Raw genomic sequence first — 13,535 nt, 5'->3', positions numbered from 1 at the left:
ACATCGACTCAAAGCTCACCTCTCAGGGATGTACTGAAATGCCAGCCTCAGGGCACACTTAGCCAGCTCTTCACCTCCTCCTCATCAAACTGTTGACCAGCTATCAGGGCAAATGAGGCTGCAGAAAAAAGCATCGATGGCTTGTTTCCACACCCGACCAGGCAAGGTGGTCAACTCTATACTCCTCCGAGTCAGCAAGCACTCTGGTCGAGCCAGTCCTAACCCCACATGAATGTTCCCCATCACAACTATTTTAATGGTCCTAAATTATGTTTCTGCCAAATGTATGACTTAAAAAGTGAAAGATTTTACTATGAAGTGCTGAAAGAGAAATCAAGAAGATTTTCAATCTTTCTGAGTCTGCCTTAGGACACAGGAGCATTATTTCTCTACAGCAGCAAATCATGTATGCACTCTGTAGAAAGCATGTTTGAATGAAAAATGGAAGGCATTGCAGCCAAAGATCTGTGCAACATCATAGCAGAGTACAAGATAACTTGTGCTATTATTTCAGCAGAATGAAATGCCTTTCCTAATGTGTACGTCATTTTAAAGATGGTGCCAGGAAATGTATGGTCAGTGTTGTTCTTCTCCCAGTTAAAAGACTAACTGCATTAATGTGCCAGGAAATAAAACACTTTGAGAAATCCTACTCTATGGAAGGGTGCTGCCTGCCACTATATTGCAGGTTACTTCCAACATAATCTGATTTATACATACATACTCCAGGGTGCTGCCAGCTATCAGGTCTGCACACAGCAGTCTGGAGCCACTAAGGAAGGAGGTAAGCTCTACATTTCATCTTAAGCTCTTAGGTTACATTCACAGACTGATGGGTCCGGAGAACTTTATCTGCGCTCTAACTGCGCCGAACAGATAGACGTAGCCCTTCATAGGCTGTGTTGTGTGTTGGGGGATGCCTGCCATCATATTATCGTTGGCGGGAGGATGAAGCTCTGATAGGCTCTGATTGGCTCTGGCCAACGACCCCGCCGCCGCCAGAGCCAATCTGCACGAAGGGATGAAAGATGTAGCCGAATGGATGACGACCAGCCGCCTGAAACTGAACTCAGACAAGACGGAGGTCCTCATCCTGGGCTCTTCGCCCTTCGCCTGGGACGACTCCTGGTGGCCCCCCGCCCTGGGCAGCGCACCCAAACCGACAGACCACGCACGCAACCTGGGCTTCATCCTGGACTCCTCTCTCTCCATGACCAGGCAAGTCAACGCCGTCTCCTCGGCGTGCTTCAACATCCTACGCATGCTACGGAAGTTCTTCTGGTGGATCCCCACCGAGACCAGGAAGACCGTCACCCAGGCCCTCGTCACCAGCCGACTGGACTACGGCAACGCCCTCTACGCCGGTACCACCGCCAAGCTCCAGAAGAGACTCCAGCGGATCCAGAACGCCTCAGCCAGACTCATCCTCGACATCCCACGAACCAGCCACATCTCCGGACATCTGAGAGACCTGCATTGGCTCCCGGTCAACAAGAGAATCACCTTCCGCCTCCTCACCCACGCACACAAAGCCCTACATGACCAAGGCCCGAGCTACCTCAACAACCGAATCAACTTCTACGCTCCCAAACGCCACCTCCGATCAGCCAACCACGCCCTCGCCGCCGTCCCCCGCATCCGAAGAGCGACAACAGGAGGAAGGTCCTTCTCCTACCTGGCCGCCAAGACCTGGAACTCCCTCCCGACCGACCTGCGCCTGACCCAAGACCACCTCGCCTTCAGGAAGAAGCTGAAGACCTGGCTGTTCGAGCAGTAACGGCACCCCCCTACCCCTACGGGTAAGTAGTGCGCTCTATAAATGTCTTTGATTGATTGATTGATAGGAGCTACTACAAGAAGAAAAGAGAAACAGGACCACAGATCGCCACAGAGTGACAACTGCCCAGAAGCTGAAGAAAGAACTCTTAAACAGCAAACCTCCTCCACCCTGGAGATTCTCCAGGGTAAGAAAATTATGGTATTGAAATGCAAACTGCAGCATTAAGGTCACACACTACAACATCATTCCCTTTAAACCAAAGGTATCAGCCTACAAGAAACAAGCACTGGCGTTGCTAATAGGTCTCGCAGTAGGAAAGTTGGAGCTATTACAATTGCAGATAACAATGCCTTTTATTTTTGTTTTCATTTTAAAAACATAAAGGGCTTTGTCATTTACAAAACCAATAGCTCCAACGTTCCTACTGCGAGACCTATTGGCAACGCCAGTGCTTGTTTCAGTTGGTTCTAGGGGCACCAAATTGGGTCTGAAATGTCTGTGCCAGTTTCTCTTGTCCTGATTTCACTAATTTTTTTATTTGTTCATTTTTTAGATCAGAATCTTAAATATATATAGTGATTGGTTTACCAACAAAGTCGTAAATCTGCACCCCTAGAAGTACTCTTGGAATGGATCCACATTTACAACTTTTTGCAATTCTCAAACATTGGCAGAGGTAGGCTTAGAAAGCTGTACTTGTCTCAGGTTTCCAGGCACAGAACTGGCAATCAAACACCTAAAAGGTGATGGGATGAATGTTTACAAATAGTCTAACCAGTGGCAAGCATTCAGGGTAGCATTCCAAACCAACGTTTTTAGCCCACTGTGCCACTCAAGACAGAGGCCCACCTAATGAAAATCAGTACTGACCCTGTTCCTCGTGGAAACAATTATACCCCGACTCCTGGACATCCCACCCCTCCACCCTGAAGGCCAATTCAGTTTTAGTTAGGAAATGTGAGATTCGAACATCCTGATTATCGATGACTATGTTCCGCCCCGGTGGATGATTTCCATCCTCTGTTGACAACAAAGGGCCTTAAACTGTATTCCTTTTGGCTAAAAGTACTTGTGTAAGGCATAAAAATGCAGTTCCTTCTGCTAACCCTTATGAGCAGGTGAGCAGCTCTCTCGCCATTCTAGACCCAATGTAGTCCGTATGCCAAAACCCCTGGAAGTCCCTGCAATTGGAAGCTTATGAGGCCCAGCTTGAAAGACAACTCTGCACCAACCAGATGTAAATGGTGGGGGATGAGAACAATGGGAAGATGTCAAGCATTGATTCAGGAGCTGCTTTGTGAGGCGGTAGGGAAATGAGTCATGGAAAGGCTGTGGCCAGGAGAGGACCCGTTCTCAGTACTGTTCATACTCATTGTTCATACTCATTGCACAACGACACTAATGCTATTTTGCGAATCAGTTGAAATTTACTGTAACATGTAAATTGGTGAAAAGTATTATTTAGGAGTTCTATGTAATTAGAAGATGTGCGTTCTTTCCATTTGTTTGGATTGTTTATTATTGCCGTACTCACTTCATGTTAATATACTGCTACCGTAAGCATCTCTAGAGAACAGCTGTACATGGACGAATGCCTTTGTATTAGCCCAACTGCGAGTTTTCTATTTCTTGAAGACTCCACGGGGAAAATATGTTTACCTTTACAAAAATGCCTTCCTCTACACCCATAAAAAAATACTTCTGCCCATAAGAGGAGTAAATTACTATTTCTAGTATTCGAGTGGGTCCAACAAGAAAAAACCCTAAAACAAAACACCTCTTTAAAACATGTTAGAATGATGTTTCCAGACTTTCAAGGCATTTCCCACTCTGGAATGACCATTCATCCTCCCTGGGAAAACATTCAGTACCACAAAATGTTACTCAATACTGAGGGAAACATGTTGTGTGAGCAAATGTATCCTTCGTTACTCCAGTATAACAAGCACTGGCAAAGCCAACACGTTTGGCCTACACCAGATCTATTGGCTTTCTCTGTGTTTTTTTTTAGACGTGCGCTGTGTCAGGGAAAGTATGAAAAACAATCTATTTGCTCGTGTATGCAGATCTTGCACACGCAAATAGCGTTGAGAACCAGGTCCTGAGTTCAAAAATGTATTACATTTCAGCAGCTAATATCCGTGGACCACTAGGGCTAACTAGTTTAGGAGACCCAGCTAAAGATGAGTTGGGGAGCCTATTGCACACGAAGCACGGCTACTTAAAGTGCAGCAAGATACAGGGGCACAGGGAGGTGGGCCATGAGGGGTAAACTGCATTCTATTTATAACCAACTGAAATTCGAGAAGGAATGTTCGTTGCTTGCATTGAGGCTCAGGGTACCCAGAGAACTCCATGGCTTTTAAGGGAACGTCAGGTGGTTGATCAACGAACAACAGCATGCGTATGAGAAGAGTTGCCCTGTAGAGGCCGAGTGAGAACAGGCCGAGAGACTCTGTCAGAGGAGCTCGCAGACCAAAATTAGATTTATGTCGATCAGCTAACAATATGCCAAGTCAGAGGTAAATGGAAAGATAATTAAAACGTCAATAGCAGCTGCAGAAGCAGAGAGACCGTAAACCAGACTTACAAACCAATTTCTTGATCTTTACTAAACTAGAGAGATTCTGCAAATAATTACCTTTTATGCAGCATAAGTTCACGTTCTGCGAAGCCACCTCGGAAAACTATAAAATACAATCGAACTATGCATCTTAATGTATCAAGACACTCAGCTAAAGAGTATGTAGAATGACGAAGAATGTGTTTTTTAATGCTAACAATGTCATGTCATAATAAAATATTATGTACTGCAGGCATAGTTATTTAAAGTTATAATTAAACAGCATAGGTTAGTGAGAGGCACTGCAAGAGCATATCCGTTGAGCACACAATTGTTTCCATACGATTAACTCTCACTTGCCAGATATTGTCAGAATACAAAGACAGACAAAAACAAATAAAGGTGTAAATACCTTCAACAGAAGTACATTTCAATAATTAAAGTAAATTAATGTACAATATTGCAGTGGAATACTACCTAATCTCAAAGCCTTCGGCTGCTAGTTTCATTCATAACAAGAAGGAGGGAAGGCAGAGAAGGAGAGGGGGGAGGAGAAATGCGACACGGCGGGCATGGGAGGGGGCCGAGCGGCAATGAGGGTGTGAAGCAGCAGGGGCCTGGGGGAAGCTGGCTGGGGAGGGGGAGGAGAAATGAACAGATGTCCGTGAGGTGTGGGAGGAAGAGAAATGAACCAAATGTTGTGTTATATGTCACCACATATAAATAAGTGCTTTTTCTTTAATGATTATTAGGTTTTCTTCATTTTGCCCCGTTCGGTCGCTTCTGGTTTCCTGCAGCTAAGCTGAGTCATCAGAATATTTTGCACAGGCGTGGAAGTGCAGAGGGTGCAGAGGCTGGGCTTGCATGCGACACGTCGGGCAGGGGAGGGGGCCGAGCGGCGATGAGGGTGTGAAGCAGCAGGGGCCTGGGGGAAGCTGGCTGGGGAGGGGGAGGAGAAATGAACAGATGTCCGTGAGGTGTGGGAGGAGTGCCTGATGCGCATGCTTGTTTGTTCACGTGATTCAAGTGAACTTAAAGAAAACCGCAGGAACGAAGCCCTTGGTTTGACGAGGATTTTCGAGACATGAATTCTCGCTCCGCTCAATGCGTTTGCGCGCATTGATAGGTCGCGAGACCTAAAAACTAAACAAAAAGCATCACAACTTGAAAATGCATTTACAAATGCTGCAAAAGAGGAACAGTTAATACAATTGAAAAACATTAATCTTTGTTCGTACCTTAGTAATGTGCTTACTTCTGGGCTTCACTCCATCTGCAGCAATAACGCTCTGAAAGGAGAAATGACTGCTGTGAGTCTCAGAGTCTTCAGTGTTACTGGTCTCAGTCACGAAGACTGCGGTGTCGGAAGATAACTTTCTCTTATTTGGCTTTATAGTTCCACCAGCCACGCCACCGCTTTTGGCAGACACGCTACTGTCGGCAGCATCACAACTTCAGGCAGACCAGCAATGCGGATCTCACCACTCGCATTGGATGAATATTCAACAAGCACGGTCTCGGCTTACCAAGCAGCACAAAAGTATCGGGTCTCATAACCATACCCCGAGCCACAGTTAGCTCTGCCGCCACTTGAGCACACCCATACACCTCCGCACTTAAGCACCAGTCCCAGGGGAGACCATCTGTGAAGTCCTTGTTGACTTGCACCACTCCTGGGTCAGCACAAGCAGCCACAACAGAGTAGAGGGAAAAGGAGGTTTACTAAAGACCAGGTCGTCCTCCTAGGTACAATTACAAAAATGAAGCCAGTGTTTGGGTTCAGGGACCTGTCTTGTGTGTGGGCTATCTACCAGCAGTGTGTAGGTGTAGCCATTCAGAAAGAAAAGAATTTTTCTTTCTTGTTATCCCCTCACTCACCGGAGTTTCCTCACGGTGACATGCTTCATCATCGGGGTCATCCCAGTTCTCTACGAAAAGGGGCATGCTGCGACTCTCGAGCTACGAAGGAGCACTATGAAGTGAAGGACTATGTGTGGTGAGAGTAAGTGGAGTGGATGTATGTGTGAGTGTTAAAAATACCGTGCTAGTGGGCCTCAATGTTTTATTCTGCTCCTAGACCGGTATGTTAAAAGTGGGGTTTGTACTGTGGACCAACCTGTGATGTGGGTTGGTTCAGTATCTGGTCAACATGTTTCACGCTACCCCTAGCGTTTCGTCAGGACCATACAGGGACCAGCCCTGTATAATACCACTCCTAAAAAACCTAGATTTAGGATTCAAATATTAAATTAGTGCGAAAAACATATTTACAGTGATTGACGCTGTTCCTACTTGGTACACGCGTTGTTTTTTGTTCATTGGTGAACCTGTAAAAGATATGAACAGAACAATGTTAAAAATTGCTTTGCCCCTATCTCAGCCGAGATCGGGGTCTTTTAGTCCCTCAGGACGTGCAATTGTCCATGCACGTTCGTTCATGCACGTGGTTTCTATGGTGTGAGTTTTTCCATACAAGGACGTGCATACTTTTGAGTCTGCTGTCTGTCGGCGATTGACACTGGAAGTGAAACTACCGTGAGAAATCGTGTCAAACATACAGAAAGTGACTTTACAGATAACAGTGAATACACAAATCAGACACACAAAAAGAGAAAAAGTATTGTCAATAATTACATTTGTTGGTGCAAAATGGCACATCATGGTCTCATGGGGGGGCGGTATCGCCTCGTTGGAAACAATGCTACAAAGTTATTAAAGGTGTAAAAACAGAGTTAGTATTCTAAAGTTTCTACTCTTCAGAGTACGAGTCTCATGTGCCCAAAAGAGTTCTTAGGTCTGGATGGATATAACTTACTTCCTGATCAGCAATGCCGCATGGTTTTACGTAGCTGCTTCCCCTTGGACCGCATCTTAAGGAGTGGTCCGTGGGTCTGGGTTTTATAGGTCTTGACTTCCGGTTAGAAGAGACTAGAATGTTGTAGCGGCCATCTTTGGAGGATGTAAATTGACCTAGTTTGGGTCTTTTTACTATTCCCATTATGCAATAGGCCTAGTCACTAGATTTCATTGTTTACATGGGGATTTTTGCAGTTACGTGTGGGGATTCTCAGGGAGTTCTAGTTCCAGATTTAAATGGTTTAGAAATGTCATCTATTCAAGACACCCCATGGTATGTCATCGTTCAATCCTCTGGTATACGTCTGGAGTTTAAAAACCCAGCGCTGTTCACGTTCGTGAAGGACTTTGTCAAGATTTTCTCTGTTTTTTACACATTCCAAGACAACCCATTTCAGATCGTTCGGGGTGTGATTTCTCTCGATGAAGTGGTTGGTCATTCGGGTTGTTGACTTTTTACAGCGGATGTTGCTTCTGTGCTCTACAATCCTGGTGCTTACTTTCCTTGTTGTCATGCCAACATAGTGCAGGTTGCATGTGCATGTGATCAAATACACCACTCCACTTGTGTTGCAGTTGGAGAATTCTTTGAGTTGCCATGTGGTGTTGTTGTTAAAAGTGATTTTTTTGGTTACTGAGGTTAGATGACATACGCTACAGTTGTTGCACGGGTAGTGTCCGTTCGGAAGTGGTTGCAGTCTGTTCGTGTTTTCTGTTGGTTTTGGTCTCGTGTGTACCAAATAGTCCTTCAGATTCCTTCCTCTTCTGTGACTAAACATCGGTTTAGGGATGTTTAGTTCGCCACTGTTCAGAATTGTCCAATGTTTATTCACGATCATGCTCACTTGGTCAGATACTTTGTCGAAAGTCGTGATGCAGATTGGTCTCTCACTGTTAGTTGGTTGTGCTGTTTTCGGTTCCAAGAGAGCATCTCTGTTGTTGTTGCTAGCTCTTTTGCATGCCTTTTGTACCATTTTCTTCGGGTAGTTTCTTTGTTGTAGTTTTATGCTTAGTTCATCTGCTTGGGATAGATAGTCTGATTTATAAGAGCAATTTCTTCTTAGTCGGAGAAATTGTCCGAAGGGGAGGTTTTGTTTGAGGTGTCTCGGATGAAAACTGTTAAAGGTAAGGAGACAGTTTCTGGAGGTAGGTTTGTGATGTGTTGTAGTTATCAACATTCCGTCTCTTGCCCAAATATTCAGATCCAGAAATACCAGATGGCTCCTGCTCATGGTGTTAGTGAATTTTAAGAATGGATCCTGTTCATTTAGCCATTCGCAGAATCTCAATGCCTCTTCCTCATTGCCGTTCCATATCAACAGAATATCGTCGATATAACGTTTCCATAATATTATGTGGTTCATGTGGGGGTTGGTGGCGGTTAGGATTTTCTTTTTCTCTAGTTGATGGACATACAGTCCCGCTATGCTCGGCGCAAAGGTGCTGCCCATACTGGTCCCATGTTGTTGACGATATAGGGTCTCTTCAAATCGGAAGAAATTTTCTGTGAGCGCTAGCCTGCAGCATTCCAGTACCACATGTCTGGGTGCGTGATATGTCCACTCCTCCTCAAACAGAACTTCTTCCAAGATTTCCAATGTCTCCTTGTGTGGTAAGCTCGTGTAAAGACTCTCCACATCTAGACTTATCAAAATGCTAGATGTGGGGTCAAAAGATGTTTCTTTCAAAAGGCATAGTACGTCTTTAGTATCTTTCAGATACGTGTCTGTTTTCTGAACAATGGGGCGGAGAAATGCGTCCGCATATCTTGATACCGGTTCCAATATTGACCCTATACCAGAGACTATTGGCCTTCCTGGGGGGTCTTCCATGCGTTTATGGATCTTCGGGATTGTATAGAAGTATGGGATGACTGGTTTACTGTTGACTAAGAATTCGGATTCTTTCTTATCCATCCAGTCATTCACCAGACTTTCCTCAATGAGGTGTGCTATGCTGATTCTTATTTTCTCTGTAGGGTCTTCCTTAATGATGATGTAATTCCTTGTATCGGCCAGGAGTCGAAGACATTCCTGTCTGTATTTTTCGGTGTCTTGTAAGACTATTGCTCCTCCCTTGTCCGCCGGTTTTATTGTTATTGAGTGGTTATTTGATAGTTCCCGGATTGCTTCGAACTCCAGATTACTTGTGTTTTTGAAGACTTTTATGGTGTTTGGATCCAGTTCTCTTACATCCTTCATCACAGCTTTTTCGAAGGCCAGTAGTTCTACTGGTAGGTTTTGAGGTGGTGGAACAAAAGTAGATTTCCTTTTCAGTCCCGTGTCCGACCTCGAGGTTTGTGTTTGTTCGTTGTCTTTGAAAAAGACCTGTAATTTTAATTTTCTCAGAAACTCTTTCAGCTCTGCACACAATCTGAACTTGTCCGTAGTAGGTGTTGGTATGAAACCTAGTCCTTTGTTTAATACTTGTTTCTGGATTTCCGTCAGAGCCAGAGTTGATAGGTTTACTACTAGATCTGGGGGTTGCTCGTTGACGGTTCTGGCGGCCCCTTGCTCCGTGTGTGGCGTTTCGAAACTTCCACGGGCTCTGCCCATTGCACCTGCTGGCCGGTTTTGTTCTTCGCTCTCTGAGTCGTTTGGCCTCTTCCTAAAAAAGGGCGAGATTGGTTACTTTGGTTACTATTCCAGTTCTGGAATGGTTGTTGGGGGTACATCGGCGGGAACTGTTGTGGTCCATAGAAGAATGGTGGTGGAGGGCCGAACGGCGGCTGGTAGGTGGGCCACATTTGTGGTTGATTGCCTCGGTATCTCCCTGCATTTCCTCTACCTCTCCTTTGTTTTCTATTTGGAGGGTAATTATAAACTTTTGGCGAGTTTGCCGAATCTGAGCCACTATCGGAACCATCACTATCTGTGTTGTATCCGGGGTTTCTATTGCTTGGTTTGTAGTCGTCTCGTATGTATGGATAGACTACTTCATGAGAAAAAAAATTCTTGTCTTTATCCAATTTTGTGTATTTTGAATCTTTGAGACTGATCTCAAATTCAGTCATTGTTTTATTCAACTCGTCTAGTCTTTTTTTGAGTTCAGCTGGAGCTATGTATGTCTTCAGGTGGACCTCCAATGTCTGTATTTCTTCCTTTAGTGTTTCGGATAGACGAGCCGCTGTTTTTATAATCAGGACTAGCCAGTCCCTGGTGCAGTGCCATGATATTAATGACCAGTCTTTTTTGAATTGTTTGTCGTTTTGGAAAATGAAAGGTTCATTACGGACTATTAGGCCTCTTGGTGCAGTACTGACTTTTAAATATTCTGCCATCATTACGCCATGTATCAGGGTCTTAATTTGTAGTCTTTTGAGTTCTGTTAGTTCATCCCAATCTTGGTTGGAATCCCCACTTGGTTTGTTAGGCGCCCCGGTGTGTGGTAAGATGGAGGCCATAACTCTCTCGATCTCCTCTTCCGAAAACGAGAGGCCGGTGATCTCTGCCATTTTAGTAAAAAGGTAGCCTTTACTCTAGAGTGTGTCCAAGAAAAGTGTGCTTCACTGTTCTGTGGGACCAGGTATCGAAAAACCTGTCCCGGAGTAGGTTATATTCCCGCAGCCTGAGGCTGCTTAAACCACAACAGAGTAGAGGGAAAAGGAGGTTTACTAAAGACCAGGTCGTCCTCCTAGGTACAATTACAAAAATGAAGCCAGTGTTTGGGTTCAGGGACCTGTCTTGTGTGTGGGCTATCTACCAGCAGTGTGTAGGTGTAGCCATTCAGAAAGAAAAGAATTTTTCTTTCTTGTTATCCCCTCACTCACCGGAGTTTCCTCACGGTGACATGCTTCATCATCGGGGTCATCCCAGTTCTCTACGAAAAGGGGCGTGCTGCGACTCTCGAGCTACGAAGGAGCACTATGAAGTGAAGGACTATGTGTGGTGAGAGTAAGTGGAGTGGATGTATGTGTGAGTGTTAAAAATACCGTGCTAGTGGGCCTCAATGTTTTATTCTGCTCCTAGACCGGTATGTTAAAAGTGGGGTTTGTACTGTGGACCAACCTGTGATGTGGGTTGGTTCAGTATCTGGTCAACATGTTTCACGCTACCCCTAGCATTTCGTCAGGACCATACAGAGACCAGCCCTGTATAATACCACTCCTAAAAAACCTAGATTTAGGATTCAAATATTAAATTAGTGCGAAAAAAATATTTACAGTGATTGACGCTGTTCCTACTTGGTACACGCGTTGTTTTTTGTTCATTGGTGAACCTGTAAAAGATATGAACAGAACAATGTTAAAAATTGCTTTGCCCCTATCTCAGCCGAGATCGGGGTCTTTTAGTCCCTCAGGACGTGCAATTGTCCATGCACGTTCGTTCATGCACGTGGTTTCTATGGTGTGAGTTTTTCCATACAAGGACGTGCATACTTTTGAGTCTGCTGTCTGTCGGCGATTAACACTGGAAGTGAAACTACCGTGAGAAATTGTGTCAAACATACAGAAAGTGACTTTACAGATAACAGTGAATACACAAATCAGACACACAAAAAGAGAAAAAGTATTGTCAATAATTACATTTGTTGGTGCAAAATGGCACATCATGGTCTCATGGGGGGGCGGTATCGCCTCGTTGGAAACAATGCTACAAAGTTATTAAAGGTGTAAAAACAGAGTTAGTATTCTAAAGTTTCTACTCTTCAGAGTACGAGTCTCATGTGCCCAAAAGAGTTCTTAGGTCTGGATGGATATAACTTACTTCCTGATCAGCAATGCTGCATGGTTTTACCTAGCTGCTTCCCCTTGGACCGCATCTTAAGGAGTGGTCCGTGGGTCTGGGTTTTATAGGTCTTGACTTCCGGTTAGAAGAGACTAGAATGTTGTAGCGGCCATCTTTGGAGGATGTAAATTGACCTAGTTTGGGTCTTTTTACTATTCCCATTATGCAATAGACCTAGTCACTAGATTTCATTGTTTACATGGGGATTTTTGCAGTTACGTGTGGGGATTCTCAGGGAGTTCTAGTTCCAGATTTAAATGGTTTAGAAATGTCATCTATTCAAGACACCCCATGGTATGTCATCGTTCAATCCTCTGGTATCCGTCTGGAGTTTAAAAACCCAGCGCTGTTCACGTTCGTGAAGGACTTTGTCAAGATTTTCTCTGTTTTTTACACATTCCAAGACAACCCATTTCAGATCGTTCGGGGTGTGATTTCTCTCGATGAAGTGGTTGGTCATTCGGGTTGTTGACTTTTTACAGCGGATGTTGCTTCTGTGCTCTACAATCCTGGTGCTTACTTTCCTTGTTGTCATGCCAACATAGTGCAGGTTGCATGTGCATGTGATCAAATACACCACTCCACTTGTGTTGCAGTTGGAGAATTCTTTGAGTTGCCATGTGGTGTTGTTGTTAAAAGTGATTTTTTTGGTTACTGAGGTTAGATGACATACGCTACAGTTGTTGCACGGGTAGTGTCCGTTCGGAAGTGGTTGCAGTCTGTTCGTGTTTTCTGTTGGTTTTGGTCTCGTGTGTACCAAATAGTCCTTCAGATTCCTTCCTCTTCTGTGACTAAACATCGGTTTAGGGATGTTTAGTTCGCCACTGTTCAGAATTGTCCAATGTTTATTCACGATCTTGCTCACTTGGTCAGATACTTTGTCGAAAGTCGTGATGCAGATTGGTCTCTCACTGTTAGTTGGTTGTGCTGTTTTCGGTTCCAAGAGAGCATCTCTGTTGTTGTTGCTAGCTCTTTTGCATGCCTTTTGTACCATTTTCTTCGGGTAGTTTCTTTGTTGTAGTTTTATGCTTAGTTCATCTGCTTGGGATAGATAGTCTGATTTATAAGAGCAATTTCTTCTTAGTCGGAGAAATTGTCCGAAGGGGAGGTTTTGTTTGAGGTGTCTCGGATGAAAACTGTTAAAGGTAAGGAGACAGTTTCTGGAGGTAGGTTTGTGATGTGTTGTAGTTATCAACATTCCGTCTCTTGCCCAAATATTCAGATCCAGAAATACCAGATGGCTCCTGCTCATGGTGTTAGTGAATTTTAAGAATGGATCTTGTTCATTTAGCCATTCGCAGAATCTCAATGCCTCTTCCTCATTGCCGTTCCATATCAACAGAATATCGTCGATATAACGTTTCCATAATATTCTGTGGTTCATGTGGGGGTTGGTGGCGGTTAGGATTTTCTTTTTCTCTAGTTGATGGACATACAGTCCCGCTATGCTCGGCGCAAAGGTGCTGCCCATACTGGTCCCATGTTGTTGACGATATAGGGTCTCTTCAAATCGGAAGAAATTTTCTGTGAGCGCTAGCCTGCAGCATTCCAGTACCACATGTCTGGGTGCGTGATATGTCCACTCCTCCTCAAACAGAACTTCTTCCAA

The 13,535-nt window shown here is 44.5% G+C and overlaps 1 long non-coding RNA gene across 1 annotated transcript in view; it reads right to left on the bottom strand.

The window, feature by feature from the left end:
- Positions 1-5,622, bottom strand: part of LOC147672508 (uncharacterized) — a 44,086-nt gene extending 38,464 nt beyond the window's left edge. Inside the window, exon 1 of the long non-coding RNA XR_015303511.1 lies at positions 5,582-5,622. This is a non-coding gene — a long non-coding RNA (uncharacterized LOC147672508). The remainder of the gene's footprint in view (positions 1-5,581) is intronic.
- Between the last annotated feature and the right edge of the window lie 7,913 nt (positions 5,623-13,535).

Source organism: Lissotriton vulgaris, unplaced genomic scaffold, assembly GCF_964263255.1.
Source record: "Lissotriton vulgaris unplaced genomic scaffold, aLisVul1.2 SCAFFOLD_1359, whole genome shotgun sequence".
NCBI classification, from domain to species: domain Eukaryota; kingdom Metazoa; phylum Chordata; class Amphibia; order Caudata; family Salamandridae; genus Lissotriton; species Lissotriton vulgaris.
The sequence above is the reverse complement of the archived record's forward strand: the minus strand, read 5'-3'. Positions and strand labels throughout refer to the sequence as shown.